Source organism: Hoplias malabaricus, chromosome 4 (assembly GCF_029633855.1).
Source record: "Hoplias malabaricus isolate fHopMal1 chromosome 4, fHopMal1.hap1, whole genome shotgun sequence".
Classification (NCBI taxonomy): domain Eukaryota; kingdom Metazoa; phylum Chordata; class Actinopteri; order Characiformes; family Erythrinidae; genus Hoplias; species Hoplias malabaricus.
In genome coordinates, this window is record NC_089803.1 from 34,765,800 (window position 1) to 34,788,372 (window position 22,573).

Consider the following 22,573-nt stretch of genomic DNA (forward strand, 5'->3'; position numbering starts at 1 on the left):
GTTAAGGGTTGACGTCACAAGGTGAAAGTCACACCATTAAGAACTAATACAAGTCCAGAACTGAATGTTAATAAACAAATGCACAAAACATTTCCAGTAGATTTGCCTGAAGTGCTCATTTTAAACAGCGGTAAACCAAACTCCTGCAAACCCGTTATGTCTCTGAACTAATGAATGAAGAAGTAACCCCAGAGAACTCATTATACCTGCGGTTCTAACCTTTTGGGAAGCCATTAAATAACAGGTAGGAAATGTATATGTGCTGTAAAACGGCAGATTTTCTGTGGCGATTATCCTGTACTCACTCTCCTCTCCCCAGGTACTGAAGGCAGGCAGCTGGCTGTACTGAGTGAAAGCTTCTCTGAGCATGCTAAAATAAAGCTTAAGTATACCTCTCAGCAAAGGCCTTCTGGGCCAAGAAAGGGAAAAGGGGCTTGAAAACAAAAAACAACAGAAAAAGAAGCCAAACTGAATCACTCTCACTATACACTTTTCCTCTCTTCTCCCTGAAGCTGAAGATCTGTCATCATGGGCGCTCAACTCAGTGACAACACCCTTCACTTCAACAACATACAATTAACAAGGTGAAGCTTGAAGTATTGATTTGTAGTTTGATACTTAGAACTACAGCTTGTGCACATTCACTTGAACATCCACCTCTGCTCCTAAACAAGTTTGAGTTGCTGTTCTTGCTCCTGTTTCCCACAGTTCGTCCCAAAATGCAACAAAAGAAGGTGTAATGAGATTCATGACCAAATCCTTTTTGGTAATTTTAGGCTAATGAATGACTCGCACACTACTGCTCTGCAGACAGCTCTTAGAATGGAAAGTTATTAATCGAAGAATAGGAATAAAATTAGATCCGGCAAGCAGCACATCAGCTCATTAGTTCTCTCATATTAAGAGACCCTCATACAATTTGCATGCCCTAGTCTGTGAGATAGGCTAATGCAAAAAGACCAAAGAGAAGAGAAAAGTCAAAAATACTGTAAGTTCAGCATGAACTAGAGCATCCACTTCTGTCAGCAGCACCAAGCTTAACGTCCTCAGGTCTGAATATCAGGTTGAATATTAGAGTATAACAGTCAGTCACCGTGGAGTCGTTACCTTTTACTGTAGTGCTAGGGTGGATCTCTCCTCCTGGTCTGCCACCATCACATTAGCTCCACATATCATCCAGCAGTGGTACCAACTTTAGCACTGTGCTTCCATCCACTGTGTGTGGTGCACACAGGACAGAGAGAGAGTAAACGGGTGAGTGAGTGTGTCGTACACACGCACACACACACACCCCGGGCCTAACCCCCACCCTTCCTCCATTGCGCTCTCACAGCGGGATTAAAACAATCTTTTGTCTTGGCACAATGGGGGTTAAACATTTCCTGGTGTCATGTGAATGCCAGCATAGTCCCCAAAGATATACAGGACAAAATTGTCTCAATTTAAAGCTAAATATTTAGTCAAACATTTTCTGGGACACTTGCAGTGTGGAACAATTAAATCATGTTGCAATGAAAGGCTAATGTAGCATCAGTTGTCTTGCCCTTATCAACTTGCAGAGAGAGTGTTATTTGTGGTGAGGTCTGTGTCTCCAGTGTGAAGCTAAGAGTATCTATAGGATGTTATTTAGCCATTCTTCTAGTTCTTTTCCTAAGTTAAAAATATAAAAATATGTGAGAAAAATATAATAGATAGTAAATATTAACAGATATAAACAGTTGGACGTAGCAGTAAACTTGGGTGTAAATGGAAGGCAAAGCCAGTCTAAAAAGATCTGTTGAGGCCAGTGAAAGTTATTAGCAGGACACAATGCCGCTAACAAGTTAAGGAAGTGCCTTGGACTAGAGATCAGGCTTCCTTTCCCACCAGGGCTTGCCACGACGACCCCGGAGACCCAGCCCATATCACAGCACCCTGCCGATGCAGCAGGGAACTCAGCCCTGCACTTTATTGCCAACTTCTCTTTGGAATTATTGCAGCCATTAAGAGAACTGGTTTGAATAAGGCTTTTGACGTCCCTTAGCTATGGTTGCGCCAAGCAACAATGGAGGGCGATCTCCCTTTGAAAGTGTCTCTATTCTCCCCGCCTGGCCCAAGATAATACCGCCCTTTACAAAAGCGCACAAACCCGAAACATAATCCTGTTCAAAGCACATTGTCCATCACCAAGTACAATGAACCGAGCTCTAAATAACCAGACATGTTTTTTTTAAAATCACTATTGTCTTTTTACCCTTAAGTTTTTTAGCTCTGGATAGGTACAGCTATATTTAAATGGTGGGTGGTTTGGCGTCAGCTTTACGTAGACTTCTCAAGTTTTTTCCACATGCTATGGACAAAAAACTGATCTCAGAACTGTGCAAAGGAGCAGCAAACACACAGCAACATACTAGTATGTCCACATCCAATATATGGAGATGTAGAGACAGCAGATCCCACCACAGTGACAGCTAAGCTAACAAGTTAAAGTGATTCATCCTTTGATAGCTGTTTTGTGATCAGATTTATCGAGTTACATTTCAATGGTGCAAAACCCGTGCAGGAAACGTTGCAGACAATTATTCACACAAAACAAACAAACAAGTCAGACTGAATTAGGCCATAATGAGCCCTGCTCTAATCTTCGGCTCACATCATGCCTCATTAAACCTCACAGCAGCTCTTTATTCAGGAAATATTCATTCAGTAGGAAAGAACTGAATGTGTTAGTGACGCTTCTGACAGTGGCACTGGTGAGATGATGGATAGTGTGTGAGGTGTATAGGTAGTAATGAGCAGTGTGAGAGAGTTGGGGTGACTGGGAAGGTCTGAAGTGCATTGCCGCAGTATGCACTAGTTGCGTGTGTGAATGGAGGGTGAGAATAGCTCTGCCAAGGTTCATTCCTCCTAACTCTCGTAGCGAGGGAGACACAAAGCCAGACGACATGCAGCCTCACTGCAGCAGATTGTATTTAAGGAGTGCTTTGAGACTGTGCTGGATTGGACAGAGGGGTGGGCCTTGTGTATATAGGTGTGGAAAAGAAAGGAAAGTGTTGGAAAAGTAGAGAAAAAATGTCCGTAAATGTCCACAATATCCGGACAAGGTTACAAAGGTTAGGGTTTACATTTTTTATTGCATGTTAACACTTACATACAAACACTCCACAAGTTGGAATTATTGTTTTGAATGATATAAAACCAATTTTATTGTATATATAAATAATATAGCAAATAGTGTAACCATAATATAAATATGCATTCTATTTTGAAAAGCAGAGAGCAAATCTCAGCAACTTATAATATTTTACTTAGTAATACTGATATATTAAATTGGGAATAAAATATCTAGTTATTATCGTGAAATGTGTTTTCACACTGCACATGAACCGAACACTGAATCAGTTTGGGCCAGACTGAAACCACCTCTGTTGGTCAGATACATTTTTGGTCGTATGGTATGGACTGTGGTACGATGCACATCTCACATTTAAAATTTTGGTTCGACCAAACTAAAAAATTCAGAACGAATTAAACGATATCCAAACCTCTGAACGGTGGTGTACATAAAACATAGATGCAACCCAAGGTCCTCACATTGTATAAAAATCTGTTGGAGTGTCTGAGTGCACTCTTTCTCCTTCTGTCTCAGAGGTGCAGCTCTTATGGTGGGCCTCTATTCAGACTCATGAATGGAGCTGCTTTCTGATTGGCTGGGACACAGAACAAGAGTTTGAATGCTCTCAAGTGTGCTGGAGTGGGCTATACAGGGGGCCATAACTCTCATAAGTTTTACACTCAGCCCTCAGTACCAACAAAACAACACTGTGCACAACACCACAAATTGTTGTTTCCTAATGTCCGGTTGTCATGGCATACAAACAACGCCCAGTTTTACAAACAAGGCTAATATCCATTAAATAACCATTGCTCATAGTTCTCCTCTTTCGAGAAGTGCCAGATGTCCTCAACAACCTACTAGGACAGCTTCTTGAAAGCTACACATCTTTTTAGACTCTTACAAGTTATTTTTGTCTTATCACAGAGGGGTAATCAAACCCCAGCCTACTGTGAAGAGCACATCACTATTAGATGATTTATACCAATATTTTGGGGAAACCCTGCAAATAGGTTGTCCTATTTTTCTAGAAATACTTTTTTGAACTGCAGTTCAGGCAAATCCTGATTTTTTCCACTATATTACTTTGTAAGGGGATTTTCTTGTACTTAACCTCTTCAGAAATATCTTCTAAAAGGCATTTTAACTGGAAAAAAATACAATAAAATTAATCTTACTTTTTGCACAGGACTGAATTTGCTAACACACAGCACTTTATATGAGACAGTATTTAACACGAGTGCTCTGCTTCATAAATGGTATTAAATTTGACTCGGAGCTGCATAATGTGGGTTAATTTGAAAGGGACTTGGGGAGTTAATATCAGTGTTCATTTCATCAAGATTATTACAGATCAAGTGCAGTATAATACACTGAAGTGCCCTTTGGGCAAGAGAAAATATGAATATAATACATGTTTTATATTAAAAATGAACAAGAAAAAAACACTTTTTAGGAGAAAGTATTTTAATCTTGACACCTACAAGCTGAAGTTAGAGAATGGTAAAAGAATTTACACAATGTCATACCAAAATATTAAAGGGAGTCAACCAAAACATTTGGGGGACAGACAGACAGACAGAGAGAGCTTGTATGTTCATGGCATACCACCCACAGCATGTCCTTTCAAAGGGTAAAGAGCTTTAGTTTGTGTTGTATATCACCCCAAAGGACAACATAAGCAAAACTAAACTATAGCAGCAACATTTTGGAAAACAATATAATTAAATAATATGTAAACAAAGTCATTGAAGTGAGGTGTTCTCTTAAAATGATGGTTCTACAAGGGTTCCTTACTAAAGGAATTGGTTCTATATAGAACCCTGAACACTTGAAGAACCTTTTGCATGATTAAAGGGTTCTTTACATCATGAAAGTGTTCTTCAGATTAATGGAGAATGTGTTATAGATGGTTCTATATAGCACCTTTTAGAAAAGTGTTCTATATGGCAGCAAAAACGGTTCCTCTATGGGTACAACTTGAAATTGTAACTATAGAGGAACCGTTTTTTGTGCCATAGAGATCCCTTTTCTAAAATGTGCTCTATAGGACCATTTCCTTTAATAAATGACCCTTGAAGAACCATCATATTTAAGTGTGTGAGAAAATGACCAAATATGAATTAATGGTAGCACTGATTGGAACAAGATATCTGATGAGTTTGATACATGAAAAGCTCCTTCACCAACTCGTGATCCATATGATGATGTTTGGGGCATTGTTTTAAAATAGTTTTGTGAAAGAGCTTTGATCTTAAACATTTTAAATGATTGAATAGCAATGGGTTGTAGTATGTAGAAATATTGTAGTAATATATACCCCTCAACCCTAGATCCTATCAAAATCACTATAAATAAACCACAGTTGTAGATTTCTCAATTAAAATAATCACAATTACGTATGAAAGTTTAAATTTCAATGGCTGAATTTCACAGAACTTTGGGAAACTCAACAGAAATTCCACGCCAAAACTATGAACGCTCTTCATTCTCAACTCAAAAAAGTTTCCTTTTGAATACACAAGTCTAGGAAAATCCTTTAGTCGTCATACAGCCAAAATATTACGTGGAAGACTTTTCACAATGTTTTCTCATTCTGACTTATCATTTACAAAAAAATAAGATAATAATAATAGTAATAATAATAATAATAATAATAATAGAAAAAAACAGCCATCAAAATGTTCTTTAGGGAAATTCTTTGGCATCACATCAAAGAACCAAAGCATGAAGGGCTACCTAACTCCATTAGTTACAGCAGGGAAATCCACACCCTTCCCTAGACCAGTGACATATACAAATCATGCATAGGTAAAAAGGATCCTTGGCCTTGTATATGCAAGTAAACAAACAACCCGAAGCCACAGAAACCTAGTGCCTTGCCAAACAACGTCAGATGTGTATTCAGATGGTAATGCCATAGGAGACTTCAATGGCATGAGGAGCCTCTCCAGGGGCCAAGTGATGCTCTTTGATCCATCTCCAGTGCAGAGGGGGAAAAAATCTTATCTGAAGCTACTTTGTGCAGTAAATGCAAAATAGGAAAAATTTGACTCTGCTCAATTCCAGCTGTCTGTAGGTTACTCTGCTGCATTCAGGGATTCATCCACATTTTTATTAAAAAGTGCATGTTTACTTTAGAGTCATCTAGCATCTAGACTAGGAAGCTACTAGTTCCAGTAATGACCAAACACAAATACTAATGATTTAAAACTAGTTGGAAACATAAGTTGGAAATTATAGTTCATGGTAAAATAGCCTTAGATTAGTGCTTAGGTCTCACCTCCAACCTGCCAAAGGTTTTTGCTGGATGTTTAAGGAGAATCTTCCGTTGTGTCCCTCTCAGTTGAGCTCTTTAAACAAATATTATTCCCCCTGTGCGACAAGGCAAGCACTCATTTATGCATGTACATGAATTGAATGACACAGATTACCACACACAGAATGATCTTTATTGGATTTACGTGAAGAGGCAAACGCACTGCACAATTCTCCCCGGTCGCTGAAAGGCCTGGTTGACAGGAGCGTGATTAAATAAGCCTCTCTACTGAGAGAGAAAGAGAGAGGGAGCTGTATACAGACACACACACACACACACACACACACACACACACATACACACACAAACACACACACACACACAAACACACAGCAACGGCCCTCATACAGGGGAGGCAACCCTAAGGAGAGAAAGAGTTTAGAGACAGACGCAGAGGTTTAGGCTGCATTCAGATTAACTAGGGCAGAACTATTTTCCATGTATCAGGACTATCAACCTGTTATACAATGGACTATCACTGGACTGACCCCTAGCTTGTATCTACATTCATCAGCTCCACTGACCACACAGGAGCACTTTGTAGTTCTACAATTACAGACTGTAGCCCATTTCACCCTGTTCTTCAATGGTAAGGACCCCCCACAGAGCAGGTATGATTTGGGTGGTGGATTATTCTCAGCGCTGCAGTGACACTGGTGTGGTGGTGGTGTGCGCTGATACAAGTAAATCAGATACAGCAATGCTGCTGGAGTTATTAAACACTGTTCACTCACTGTCCACTCTGTCGGACACACCAACCTCGTTGGTCGACCTTGTAGATGTTTCAGCACAGTTTGTGTCAGTCGTCTTTAGTCCTTCATCAGTGGACACAGGATGCAGAGGGCCTTGAAGCCCTGCTGTGTCTGATCCACTCATACCAGCATAATACACACTAACACACCACCACCACATCAGAGTCAACAGTTCAAATGTCCCTGCCGCACTGAGAATGAAAAGTGCATTCTCATTCTATAAAACCGATGATTATAAATGGAAGGACTGATCAAAATTTGCCAACTTCCCAGTAAATATGTAATCAGTGATCCGGTGTTGCTCCTTACATTTGCCGGATGCAGGAGAACGGATCTGGGATGCAAATTACACAAGCTAAATTTTGCTACATGCACTTCAGTGACAATCTGGCAGTGTCATTTATTTCATTACCTGATGCAGTTAAATGTTATTTGCAATGTAAATGTAATTTGCTACATAGAAGAAGTAAAACAAAGAATGTTATTACGACTAACTTGATTCCACAGTTTAGGCCCGAGAACACAGGCTATCAGCTTGATTGCTGGGAGACTATTTTCCACCGTATTCATACTGGACTGAAGTACTCCACTCATATTCTTCTTCACTTTCTGAAAAAAGACACTGTAGAGGTATAGAGTTTGGTATTCTCAGTCCAGCAATGTCACTGAGGGGTTTAAAAACTCCAGCAGCACTGCTGTGTCTGATCCACTCATACCAGCACAAATCACACTAACATACCACCACCCCAGCAGTGTCATTACAGTGTTCAGAATGATACACCACCCAAATACCGGCTTTCTGGTGTCCTGACCATTGAGGAGCAGGTTGAAATGGGGGTGGGAGGGGGGATACATGGACTATCTGTAATTGTATAACTTCAAAGTACTCCTGTATGGTCATCAGAGCTGAGAGAATGAACAGTGAGTGTAGCAACAAGGAGATGGTCATAATGTTGTGGCTGTTAAAATGATTCAGTTTGATGAAACATTAATCAGTCCCTCCTTAATGATGGTTCTCCCAACTATAACACATGATTAACATTTGTGCAGCAGCAGTGTGACAGTTCTGTGACAGAGGGGCCAACAAGTCATTGCGTGGAAGAGCACTGTGAATAATTATCGGTCCAGTCACTTTCACCCAGCACTAAATTCATCAGATGTGTAGGGCAATGTGTCTATGGATGTGTGAATCAAGGACACTGAAGTGTCACTCGCACACACACACACACACACACATACTACCGCCCTTCCCTCAGGCTCTGTCAGATAATGTAGCTCCCAAGAGCTGTGAACTTTTCACAGGTGTATCTCCCACAAGAGACTGTCCAGTTCTTTCTGCAGCTGCCCACACACTTCACTTGCCACAGGGGGATGAAAGCTACACTACCCTTGAAACATTAGGAATATTTTTGGGACCACAATATAAATCTACAGACAAGTAATATTCAGCAGTCTGCTTTGAGATTTAACACCAATGTTTAAACTATACAGATCAAATTTGAACTCTATATTTAATGACAAAATTATTACTAAAGTATTACGATAATTATAATCATCTGCAGTACCTTTTCTAATTCTGTACATATGCTATAAATTCTGATATAACCAGGCACCCTTTGTAATGGGTGAATTCAGTTACTTATCAGGACATATTCTACCCTTTTTTCAAACGGTTTTAATAAAACATCTGTGATATGCTTTGGTCAAAATACACAGATCAGGACAGATGCAATGGCTTTTGGTCACTTACACTTTGCTCTGTTTCTTCTTCATTAATGTTTTTCCCATTTGAAAATACTTAGGGTTAGTGTTTGTGTTTGTTTGGCATTGTTGGTTTAACCTAGTCTTTGAGCCGCACATAAATGTGTCCAGCACTGTCATTGGAGAGTAGACGCAAAGACAACTAGAAAGTGCCTGCTATCAACTTAAGCACAAATCAGAACAACTCATTTTATCCCATATCATTTTATCCATGTAGACAGAGCACAAAAACTGACTGCATTTGAATCTAGAGTGAGCCCTGTCACTCCAATGAGTTATGAAAATCATCCAATATCAGTAACTGACTTCATTAATGCTTTCATGGTTCACTGCAGCCAAATCCTCACAGATATCTGAATATTTATCAATATCTGTAAAGAATAACCAGAAGAGTGGTGGATGGCAGAGTGGGTGGTTGAATGGACTGTATTGATCCCTGAAGCATAACGTGGATAGACTCGAAGCAAAAGAACTATGCATATATGTATATATATATATTATATATGAATAACCCAAAGAGTAGAGACTGTTATTGCTGTAAAAGTTGGACTCAAGGGATCAATACAGTCTATATATATATATATATATATATATTAGAGGCTGCAATAATGTACACCAAATATGGTGTACTGCTATGAAGCCAGTGACAGTGCTTTAGCTCCTTTTGATTTTATCCTATTGATCTATTCACAGCAGAGATAATGGCCAGCACATGTGCACAAACACACACATATTCATTGGCAAATGTATAGAGAACAAAAAACACACCTGCAGACAAACAGCAGATTCAGACACACCCAAAGCCTTGTCCACCTCCCTCCCCTCCGCCTCTCCCCTCTATTTTCTGTGAGATCAAGGCCAGGCACGTTCCACCCACACTCTTCATTATCCCTGTCAGCCCGAGAGAGTGTCTATAGCCGGCACAAGCAGACAAGCTAACACGTTTACAGAGGTCTTCAGCCATTTAGAGACTCAGAGCTGTTCTTTTCAGAGTGTGGCTATACTCTAAATAAAATAGGATTTTATTCTTGATTTCCTAGTTATTGCAATTAAGTTATTAAAACTTTATTAGTCCCCCTCACACACACACACAATGCACAAAGTTCAAGAGTTCAGCTATTATACCACCTGTTCCTGTTGGCAGCCCCCAAGTGCACTCCGCTCAGCCAAGACAAGACATGCACATAGTTAACTAAAACTGTAGCATCACAGGCCTGTCTGTGCAATATGAATGCAGAGAGAACCACTCCAACTCACAGAGGGGCAGAAATGCAGGGGTCACCTTGGATAACTAATGCTCTTTCTATTGTTCTATTGCCCACGGATAGTAGGAATTATTTAAAGTGATGGTCAAGCTAAAAATCTCCTCCTACAATTTTCACTCCTACTCCAAATGCAGTCAATATATATTTTGTATTCTTTTAGTTCTGATTCTTTTGTTTTTCACTTAGGCCTACTATGGTATAATTCAGCTACCACACGTTCACTCATTGTGTAATGAAATATTTTAAATCACAAGGCCCAATGCCAAGTATAGGCCAGAGTGGTGTATATATATATATATATATATATATATATATATATATATATATATATATATATGTGTATGTGTGTGTTTGTTTATATACACATTTATAAGGTAAACTGGTAACAGTGGTAAAAAAAAAAAAAGCTTTCACCAAAGGCTCACTCTTCGTAAACAAACAAGGGTTGTGGCTCATAACTTTGTGAAACATTTGAACTGTTCAAAGCAAGATTCAAAATTTCCCCCACCTACTGTACATTATTTTGTAAACAGACTAAGGTAATCCAGAGAAATCTGACTGTGTAGGGCAATGCTGTTGAGGTAGATGACCTTTGAGCCCTCAGATTGCATGCTATAAGTAACTGTCATGCTACCATTAGAAATGTGACTTCAAAACACTTTAGATGTTGAAAAAAAGGACCATTCAGATTATTATCAGCGACAGAGGCAAAAGTCAACATCTCTTATGGTATGGGAAGAGCATCAGTGACCACTACATTGGCAGCTTGCACATCTGAAACCGTTCCATCGATGTGGAGGCAAACACTGGGTTTATAGAGACACATATGTTGCCATCAAGATGACATATTTCTTGGGAAAATCCATGGTTATTTCAGCAAGACAGTTCCAAGCCTCTTTCTGTATGCACTACAACAACAAGGCTTCTTAGACACAGAATGCATGTGTGTGAACGACCTGCCTGCAGTCCTGAGTCCTGAGTCTCCTGTTTTACATTATGAAAATGATTGATTAAACAGTGTAATTAAATAGAAAGATTATGTAACACAGTGCTAAACAAGTTCAAGTTCAATATATTGGATAGCTTTGTTTGGGTTTTGTCAGTTAAATAAAGCTTTATTAAATAAAGAATTAACAAATGACAGGAGTCTTGTTTTTATTGCATTTTACAAAATGTCTCAACTTTTCTGGAACTGAGATTTGTAGAAGTTAAAAGTTATTGATCACTGTAACAACATGAAGCACCGTGCAATGCCCCTGGCATTTGACTACACAACCAGCAGCAGGACTTTACCTTACTAGAGTGCTCTCATGGCTAAATGCCTTTACAGAATTGTTCCAGAGTCTTAATCCTTTTCAGAAGAGTAGAGGCCATTTCTATTTCTTCAGCAAAGGAAGGCAAGCAACTTATTAATACCTCCTTAATTCAGAAGAAATATTGGATGTGCAGGTGTCCACAAACATTTAGTCATTTAGTGTGATTTAGCCATTTGGTCTTGTAGCTTCAGAGAAACATTAAAGAAGCAAATACAGACCCCAAACCTATCTCTGCTGATTGACTATGACTGGGCTAAAGAGAAAATTTGATTTTTATTCAAGGCATCACTTCAAACTGATATTAGGCCTACAAGACATGGACATTTACCATTTAGATTAATGTCTTCTGCACACCTAACGGCTGTCATCTGATGTTTCATAATCATTTCATAATTATTCACCAATAGCAAAATATCCTACAGCCCTACTTTGGAAAACATCTCTGATGGAAGTGAGGCAGCTAACCTCCCCCTGCTCTCTCTCCTATTTCACCGCATGTGGTCGAGTGGGTGTGAATGAGCAATTAGGTCCAGGGCTGATGCAGTCTACAGTATGTGTCATATCATGGCTTGCATTGCCAGTTTGAGGTGTTCTTGACTGAGATTGGAAAACAAAGTGCCCTACTTTTAGCTCAGAGAGCACAAGAGAATTGAGAATTAAAGTTAAAAAAAAAAAACATATGCAATGGAGTGTTGAATCAATGGGGAAATAAACAGAGTCAGATGCAGATGGTAACTGTGGACTGTTAAATATGTTGAATAATCGATCAAAGGAGGCATGATAAACAGTCTGAAAGTTACACCAATAAAAGAGTTAAGAATTCTGGCTGAGAACCACTGAAGGAGGTTTCCAGTGGACGGACAGAGTTATGTGCAAGGTAATATGCAGCTCATAATGATACTGATTATAAAAGCACTGATATTGATTTCAGTGAGATCTAGATTCTGATGGTAAAAGCAATGGTACAAGGTGATAACAGCAATTTTTTTCACAATGAAGGATATAATTTCAGCATCATTTTAGACACATTTAAAGCTAAATATTTGTGGGTAATAAAGCACATTTGATTAATAGATGCTAGGCTTATTGGCTTTACTTTATTTATTTTGCAGAACTGATGCAGAAAATCAAGAGAACACTAGAGGCTGCAGGCTTGAGTTCAGCATATTCTGATGTAACCTAGGAGGCAATCTGGAACAGGGCTTCAGTGAATCATGCTGATACTGAGATGCTGACACGAAAACAACAAACTCTGACATAAATGCCCTACTCTGTGCAGTTATACAATCTGTGATTATATTGTACTCTACATGATTGACATGATAACAGCTGATTTGTTTAAAAGATTTGGACAATAATTAAACAAAATGGCTAACCATCTGCATTCTATTGTTTCTTTACCTTGGTTTAATTAAAATATGTCTTACAAATAGTGTAGACATAGTTTATTCCAACTCACCATGTCCATGTTGTAAAATCCAATGTAAGAGTAGTCTTCAATATGAATGATGCCATTGCCTTTTAATTCACATTTTAGTCACTACAATTTGGCTACCTTTTGTTCTCTTAGCCCTCATAGTAATTTCATTAGCCTCTCGTTAAAGTCTAAAATAAAGAGTTATGATGCTGTAATGCCCTGGAACATTGCAGTGGTAACAGACTTAAAGCAAGTAAATCTTTTTAGGATGCCTGCTCATTCAATAAAAAACTTTAATACTTGGATTGAGCATATCTATAACACCTTGCAAGAGGAATTAATACAATATATTGCGCTATATCGACTTCTTGCCCCGTCTCTAGTGAGCACAGATGAAATGTGTTGTTGTCCCTGTTCTTGTCCACTGGCAGGAAGAGTATGTGAGTTAATTTACCGAGGAGAGAGTAAGGGAAGCCCATATTCTCCCATTACACTCACTCCCTTCTTGTGGAGGCCAGCTGGCCATGTGCAGTTAGCTAATTACTGATGACAACCTACAGGGAGCTAACTCAATGTCTTGATCTGTATCTGTCCACGGAATGCTCTCCACACAGAACACTGAGGCCAGCTGGAAGTGTTAAGGCTCATTATACTCCCTCTGCGTACGGAACTGTATGCGTGCGCTTCATGCTGTATAACCGTCACTGCCCACATACTTCCTTACGTCAGCTCTGTTGACATGGTTGCTGAGCAACATCCAGTAGAGGGCAGTTCAGAGTAAAAATCAAACATGGCGACGTCTGAAGACGGCTGTTCTGTATTTAATTAAACAATGACGATAAATACGACTTGTCTCACCAATGAGAGAAACACAAGGTGAGTAAGGCAAAGCGATCACCATTCGCACCTTACACTGCCCCCTTGGTCCCCAGTGGTATTGCTCTGTCCCTAAACTTTCAGAACACGTGCAAATTACGAACGAAATGAACACAGAGTATGGACTGAAGGCTTCGTCTGTATTTCATCTTTATTTTTATGATTTCAGTTTCCCATACCTTAAATAGCAACTACTCAGTAAAAACATAGCAAGCACTATGGAGGCTGCTCAGGCACACAAAACACAATGTGCCCAGTACTGTCTAGGTCTGATAATCAGTAATAGAAAAGATTGTCTGTATTTGTGTGTGTGTGTGTGTGTGTGTGGGTGCGTGTGTTGATGAGCCATTGAACGTGACGTGCTGTAACAGAGGAAGCAGACACTGTGACATTTCATTAGAGGTTTAAGAAGCATGCAGCTCATCAACCAACAGATGCTGTAGCCCTATGCACCTGTTACACATGAATTAATATCTTTCCAGTGAGAAATACTTGAAAAAAGTAAAAAGAATGGGATGAATTTCTAAACACAAACAGTGTTCCTTAATCCAAAAGGAGAATATTTGTGCCGCCATACTTCAATTTATCATCTTTATAACTTTACAAGAAATACAGGGGTTGGACAATGAAACTGAAACACCTGTCATTTCAGTGTGGGAGGTATCATGGCTAAATTGGAGCAGCCTGGTGGCCAATCTTCATTAATTGCACATTCCACCAGTAAGACCATGTGCATCCAATGGTTCAAACATTGTATCCTGAAGGCGGTGCCGTGTATCAGGATGACAATGCACCACTACACACAGCAAGACTGGAGAAAGATTGGTTTGATGAACATGAAAGTGAAGTTGAACATCTCCCATGGCCTGCACAGTCACCAGATTTAACTATTATTGAGTCACTTTGGGGTGTTTTGTAGGAGCGAGTCAGGAAACGTTATCCTCCACCAGCATCACGTAGTGACCTGGCCACTATCCTGCAAGAAGAATGGCTTAAAATTCCTCTGACCACTGTGCAGGACTTGTATATGTCATTCCCAAGACGAACTGACACTGTATTGGCCGCAAAAGGAGGCCCTACACCATACTAATAAATTACTGTGGTCTAAAACCAGGTGTTTCAGTTTCATTGTCCAACCCCTGTGTATAGGCCATTGGTTTCGTAGCAAGAACAGTTTGATCCATAATCAATTCTGGATTATAAATTAAGGTTAAACACAGGTCTAAAGGAAAAAAGTTGGTTGTTTTGTCTGGTCCAAATAATAATACTGATGCACCATTAAGGGAATTGTGATCCAATGCTGATAACTGATATTTTTCATGTATTTCCGCTAACAACATTGGGACAGACTGTACCTGAATTACATCTGTAATAGACCTAAAAACATCTGTCTATTTCCAATATTTATTAAGCAATTATATCATCTAATGGCAAAATGATTCAGATAACATCTTGCATCTCTAGATAAAACATATAATCTAGCTGTATTTAAGGTTCTGCCAAGAGAAACTGCTGCCAAAAAAGAAATGTGTAATAACTTGTGAATTTCACCAGAGCAAACTATAGAAGTCAATCACTAATTCCCTTATAAAACAAGGACCCTCGGAAATCCTTCCCAGAAACATCTATAAAACACCAGTTCCTGCACCTGAAGCCCAGCATAGGAGAGAAAATTGTGGAAAAACAAACATCCAGTCCCAACTATTTTTAGACATGTCAAAAAAGAAGTCCTCTTAAGGTACTTATCGCAATTCACATAGACCTCAATCCTGAGTGAGAGACAGGCTTTCCAAACAGCCTGCTGCTGCTTTCATTCTCCTCCTTTAATTGTGGAAATGAAAGAGGAGCTATTTTCAGAAGCAACTACAGAAATGTAGGAACCAAATGCTGTAGCTAGGCTACTGCTGTTTAATGGCTGCAGAGCGGTAATGCGCTTTAATTGCTCATCAAACAAATTGCATAAATTAATTGTGAATTTTGTTAATGAGCCACAGTAGAGCATAACCCGATAGCCCCCTTCTCATCAATAATGCTTTTGTGCATGCATATGTTTTCCAGAGAAGTGATTAAGTAGATCTGGCTTTTAAAGTTAACATGAATTTGAAATCATTTTTCACCTTTGTTGGATATTTCTGAATGGAACTCTTTTCAATATGGGAAGGGAATTTGGGAAAATATTTCCAAATAATTTGATGCTAGCGAAATGTCTGGAGCAAGTTTTAATCAAACCCAGGAAGCTCGCAGAGGAGCATAGCGAGGTTTACTACATATACAGAGGCTGCATCCAAAACAGCATATTACCACACCAAATAGTAAGTAAAAAACATCATAGGATGATGAAAGACAGAGAAAACGTATGCATGTTAACCATAAAACACTTTGCACGTTCTATATACACCCTTAAAAATAAAGGATATGCTTTGGTTCGATGCCACATAGGAACCAGTTCTGGTTTCTTAAAAGAACTTATCACTGACATAAAGAGAACCATTTTTATCTTAGTGGTGCTTTTATGAAGAAGTATTTATAAATCTTTAACCAGTGTGTGTGTGTGTGTGTGTGAGTGCAATGAAAAGTCTATATGTGCTCCAAGACTTTCCAGTAATTGTCCACATTTTGTTCCCTGTCCTCTGAATAAAAATAGTCACTCCATTTAGGACAATGGAGCTGCACAGTCCGGAAGCATATTGTTAGCTTCCACTATGCTTTTCCTTTCAAAGTGTGAAAGCATCACACTATTGATCATATTTCCATTTAGCCTGTGTCTGTGCACTTTATGGACAGCAGCACTGTGGGCTTTCTTCAAAAACATTTTATATTCCAGATCCCCCCCCCCCCCCCCAAAAAAAAATAAAGGTTCATATGGGGTCTGTATGTACAGCAAAACGAGTTCAATATCTGTAACAAAATGTCGACTGTAAAAAGCTACAAAAGGCTCTATGAGCACTAAGTGCTTATATAGGGGCTTTTTATTTTCGTTTAAACTCAGTTCAGCAACAAGGGACACCGGAACAAAAAAGTCAATATATGCTGCCAATATGTGGTATTTAGTAAATGCTAGTTGAGATTTTTTGTTCCTTTGCATCCTATCCTTAGGACTGAGCTCTGTTTAGCCTTCCTATACAAAATCTGCCTATCCATTTTGGCTCCTTTACCATAAAGCTGCTTTGTGCACAGCTATTATGAATGAATATGCCTGACACCATTAATGTGAAAAATGACTCATGGAGTCCAACCAACACACAGCGTGCAGGAAGGCTTTCTTTTTTTTTGCAGGAAGGCTGATTTTTTCCCTCTCCCAATATAAAAGCTCTCCAGCTGGATGGTTTAAAAGACAAGAGTATTTTCAAATTGCTCTCTCTTCAGGCCTGAATACACAGTGATGGAGTCTCGGCGGCATTTGAGCCATATGCTCAATGATCCACAACCCTCCGCTCTTTCTGCTTCCCTCTTCTTCACCCCCCAGTGAGAAAACTGAAAAGGCATCCTGTATCTCATCTCAAAGTCTTCCTTCATTCATAAACAAAAACTCAGCTAATCCCCAGATGACTCAGGTACAAACAATAAATCTGTCTGAGATTCATAGAAGTAAGGTGGATTTGAACAAGAAAACCACCGGGAGATGATTAGTAAGATCAGTTTACTTGGTTGGTCTCAATTAGGATAATCCATTGCTCAAATAGGATAGAATTCCATATCTAAATATATATCTGAAATGGTAACTTGCAGCCTTGTAAAAATGTTCTGAACATAGTCATTGTATACATTTTAACTAGGATATAATATTTGTGTGGTTTTATGCCATCATTTTTCTTTCATACCGGATTTAAATTTCTTTAATTCCTTAGAGGGTGGCATGGTGGTACAGCAGGTTGGAGGTTGTGGGTTCAATTCCCGCTCCGGGCGACTGTCTGTGAGGAGTTGGTGTGTTCTCCCCGTGTCTGCCTGGGTTTCCTCCAGGTGCTCTGGTTTCCTCCCACAGTCCAAAAACACATGTTGGTAGGTGGATTGGTGACTCAAGGGTGTCCGTAGGTGAGAGTGTTGCCCTCTGAAGGACTGGCGCCCCCTCCAGGTTGTATTCCCGCCTTGCGCCCAATGATTTCAGGTAGGCTCTGGACCCACCGTGACCCTGAACTGGATAAGCGCTTACAGACAATGAATGAATGAATGAATGAATGAATGAATGTATAATTTCTTAGAATTACATGTGTTTTGGATACAGTTTTTAAAATCATCTTCCATGATGCAAGCTCTTTAAAAGTAAATGTGCCAAAAATGTGTTCTGTAGTGATACCCTAGAGGAACAACTCTTGGTTCCTGAAAGATCATTTCAGTGTACGGCCCTTCACAAGAACCTTTTATTTTCTGTAAGTTAATTGTTTAACGGACTGTTGATTTTTAAACAGCAGCCAAATAATATAAATCATCTACACCAACTGCATTTTGTTTTCAGCATGTTTAGCAGTATATTACCTATTCTGAGCAGTCGGCCAAAACACCTGGCTTTGATAGTGTTCTGATTTTCAAGCTCCTTAAATGACCATCTCAGGTCCCAAATGACCATTTCAGCTCTTAAAAAGCCATTTCAGCCCCCTTGACCTTAAGTGCCATTACTAAGAGCAAGTCTGACATCTCTGAGGCTAAGGTAGCCTTTAAGGCCTCCTGTCAGAATGGATCCGCTGTTAAGAAGGAGGAGTAGGAGTAGGATGCTCTCTGGGGGAGTCTGACCCTACATCCTGTTCTAGAGGAAAAGTCAGAGTTGAAGTTGCCTTGTTGAGTCAGACTGATTGGCTTGTCACAGTTAAGAGTCTTGTGGCCTCCAGCTAGTCTTCTTTGAGTGGATCAATTAGTAGACTAGAAACAATCCTTTAGACAAACTAATGAAGTAGTTGGAATTGTTGTTTTTTAATGCTCTTGACTCTGGATTTTCCTCCACAGTACTGACGTTAATCAGTAACTCACATCAACATTAATTGGTCAAAGTACTGCTTCAAGAGTGCTTGTGTCATGACTTGTTTAAAGTCATTAAGGCTTTGCTTTCTTTCCATAATCGATTGTTTATACTGCTTACTGGCTCCAACAAAATGTTTTACTGTTGCCCTTGAGCATTGGATATAGCCATGGTTAACAGCATCTTTGGCAAATGACTAAGGCCCATTCCACATGGATTCATTCATTAATCATCATTATCTGTAACCCTTATCCAATTCAGGGTCACGGTGGGTCCAGAGCCTACCTGGAATCATTGGGCGCAAGGCGGGGAATACACCCTGGAGGGGGCGCCAGTCCTTTACAGGGCAGCACAGACACACACACATTCAGTCACACCTACGGACACTTTGGAGTCACCAATCCACCTACCAATGTGTGTTTTTGGACTGTGGGAGGAAACCGGAGCACCCGGAGGAAACCCACGCGGACACAGGGAGAACACACCAACTCCTCACAGACAGTCACCCGGAGCGGGAATCGAACCCACAACCTCCAGGTCCCTGGAGCTGTGTGACTGCGAAACTACCTGCTGCACCCACATGGATCCAGATATTTTTAAATACAGAGATTTACCTGCCTGTGATATTGAAAATATCACCATCCAGAAAAACATGAGAAAGGTTGCAATATTATGCCAGTCCATTCTTAAAGGTAATGAGACATTTAATCCCAAATCACTCTATAATCCCTATGTAGTGCACTATGCAAGTCAATGAATTACTGAATCTAGATCTTTATTTATAAGTGGAAATCTGAAATCTAGTGTTATCTGTATGTTTTATGAATACACTATAGGAATTTATATATGGGGGATTTATTTGAATTTCAGTCTGAGGCAGGAACACTGGGTGACATCAGAATTTCCCAAAAGATTTGTTTTGTCTGTAAACACAATGGCATGGACAAAGGCATTTACAAAAATCCCCACCCTTGAGAACATTTTCGAAATCCTCAGTCTTCAGTAACCTAAATGATGTTTTCGTGTGGATAGGAGGCTAGAGCACTGTGTGGATAGTTGGACAAGTCTGACAGATTGTTTTAGGAACACCTGTCTTTCTTTAGAAATACAGTTACACCTCTGTAAATTGTATTGACAGAACTATAGTCCCCCTTCTGTAAGACAGGAATGAGTCTATGCTTTTCTGAAATGTCCAGACAAAGTCCTTCGTACTTTTAGAATCACAAAGTTAATCTATTCTGCAGTGAAAATTCATGCCTTTCAGTTCTGTGTTTATATTCCTTGAAGCTAGCAAAGGCCAGTGTAACGTGAAAGCCAGTGTGGATGCTCCAGCGTCTGTCTCGCTGTAATGCCCCTAGCTGCTTTCAGAAAAAATATCTTGCTCTTTCCATTTACTAAACCCCTGCTTCCTGCTAATACACAATAACTGTCTACAGTGGCCAATCATCAAAATGGAGACACAATAACTGCCATAGCAAGAGCCAGTTGTCAAGGACCTTGAAATACAATACCTATCCAAACCCATCCAATCAAAAGGTCACAACACTTATTAACGGGTGAGAATATAGCGAAGCCCCACACAGTGCTAGGCATGCAGAGTCCTGGCTCCTTTTCTTATGTTAAATTCTTCAGTGACGTGCCCCTACATTGTGATGCCTTGGTGCAGGGTCTGATTTATGGCATGGCAAAACTGCATTGTCCCATAAAGGAGTGAATGTGAAAAGGAGGGGTTGCTGCAGCAAGACTGTGACCATGATATGAAGAAAGAGGGGGTCCGGCAACCCTGAACCATGACTTGGCCCAGACAGGCCCCGTATTCTCCATTTCGTTTTGGAGCAGATATACAAAGGAGCTGCCGTCTTCTGATCACAGCAGGAAATCTATTCAGCCAGCACCAAGAGAAGCGGGTCCAGGCTTAGCTTGCACAACCACAGGCTAATTTGGACTGAAGTTAGTAATACAGAACAATAGAAAAATAGGTAAAAATGATCTTCTTTCTATCCTTAAAACACCAAATACAGCCTGAAACAAAGGGTGTAAGGATGCTTCCTGTTTTCAATCACAATAATGTGTATCACTCAGTGGACTGAAATTACTATTCTGGGCTTATTTCCATCCCCTGTTATATACAATCTGCTGAGCAGTGTGTTTTATTTTGGTAATAGGTAGCAGTAATGGACAGGAGAGGAATGAGCAGGATCAGATCATAATCCACTTAACTGGCCCCTAGGTTCTGCACTTAACAAGCTAATGAGCTTCATCTAGCTCATACTAATGTAACAGCCTCCACAGCACAAAATTCCTATAACTGTGGGTAAACAGTACATTACTGTGCAGGGATCCCTGTGGAGCATACAGTGATGTGTCAATCCTACTATAATTCCCATAGATGTAACAACTATTACTGTATCAGGCACGTCAAAAAAAATACTATTTATTTTTAAGTACACATCTTTAAAACAATGTCTTTTATTCAGTCCATTTATTATTTGAAGATCAATCAATCACAAAAATATGTTTAAATATGGTGTATATTATTAAACATAATAAACGTATTTTATAATTTAAATATATATTAAGGGAGGCTGGGTGGTGCAGCAGGTAGGTGTCGCAGTCACACAGCTTCAGGGTCCTGGAGGTTGTGGGTTTGAGTCCCGCTCCGGGTGACTGTCTGTGAGGAGTTTGGTGTGTTCACCCTGCACGTGTGTGGATTTCCTCCCATGGTCCAATAACACACGTTGGTAGGTGGATTGGTGACTCAGCAGTGTCTGAAGGTGTTAGTGAATTTGTGAGTGTGTGTCACCCTGTGATGGACTGACGCTCCTTCCAGGGTGTGTCCCCTCCTTGTGCTCAGTGATTCCGGGTAGGCTCCGAACCCACACACATATATACACACACACACACACACACACACATATATATATATATATATATGTGTGTGTGTGCAACATTATATACCAGCTAGTTGACATTCAAAATTTAAAAGCAATCAAGAACAAACTAATAAGAATAAACAAAATATTGAATTTGTCATTAATCAAATGGAGGTGAACTGACAAAAATACTGTATTTCAGTTGGCGCTTCTACTAAAATGAAAAAATATGTGTGTGCGTCTGAGACAATATGACTGGCTACCTCCAGACCCAGAATGGAAAATAGTTTTATATTAATGGACTCTTATGTTTTCTGTGGTGGTGACACTAACAGTTAATTTGCTAAACTGCTGAACGAAGGCATTAGTATTCCGCAGGGATGCAGAGGCTTGTTATTCATTGAATAAACTACTATCAAGGCTGCCAGTTTTGCAAATGGGAGAAAATAGACAGTCATAAACTATGAGCCAATGTGTTACTTTATTAATGACAATAGGAGAATTGGATTTCTCATGAAAATCTTTTTCTGACTCAATGCAATGTGATGTTTATATATTTTGGGGTCACCTTGGGTACCTAATGCTCTTTCTATTGTTCTATTTCCCACGGATAGTAGGAATTATTTAAAGTGATGGTCAAGCTAAAAATCTCCTTTGTACAATTTTCACTCCTACTCCAAATGCAGTCAATATATATTTTGTATTCTTTTAGTTCTGATTCTTTTGTTTTTCACTTAGGCCTACTAAGCTAAATGGTATAAATCACAAAGCCCAGTGCCAAGTATAGGCCAGAGGGGTGTTTATATATATATAATGATTCTTCAAGACCTGTCACTGTCATTGCTAAATGTATCATTCACAGCATCAAAATTTGAACTTACACCAGATTTCAGCAATTTGTTAAGAAAAGAAGCGATGCATGCTAAGGCCTTTGTTATGTAAACTGGTC

General features: G+C 39.6%; 1 protein-coding gene across 16 annotated transcripts in view; it reads right to left on the bottom strand.

Annotated features, from left to right (window-relative positions):
- Positions 1-22,573, bottom strand: part of LOC136694835 (neuronal cell adhesion molecule-like) — a 98,375-nt gene that overhangs the window by 56,057 nt on the left and 19,745 nt on the right. Inside the window, exon 1 of one of the 16 annotated variants that reach the window (XM_066668666.1) lies at positions 1,108-1,206. The exons of the other annotated variants lie outside the window; for them this stretch is intronic. The gene's annotated coding sequence lies outside the window, so the exon portion shown is untranslated. Of the gene's footprint in view, positions 1-1,107; positions 1,207-22,573 lie in introns of those variants that run through there. 16 annotated transcript variants of the gene reach the window in all.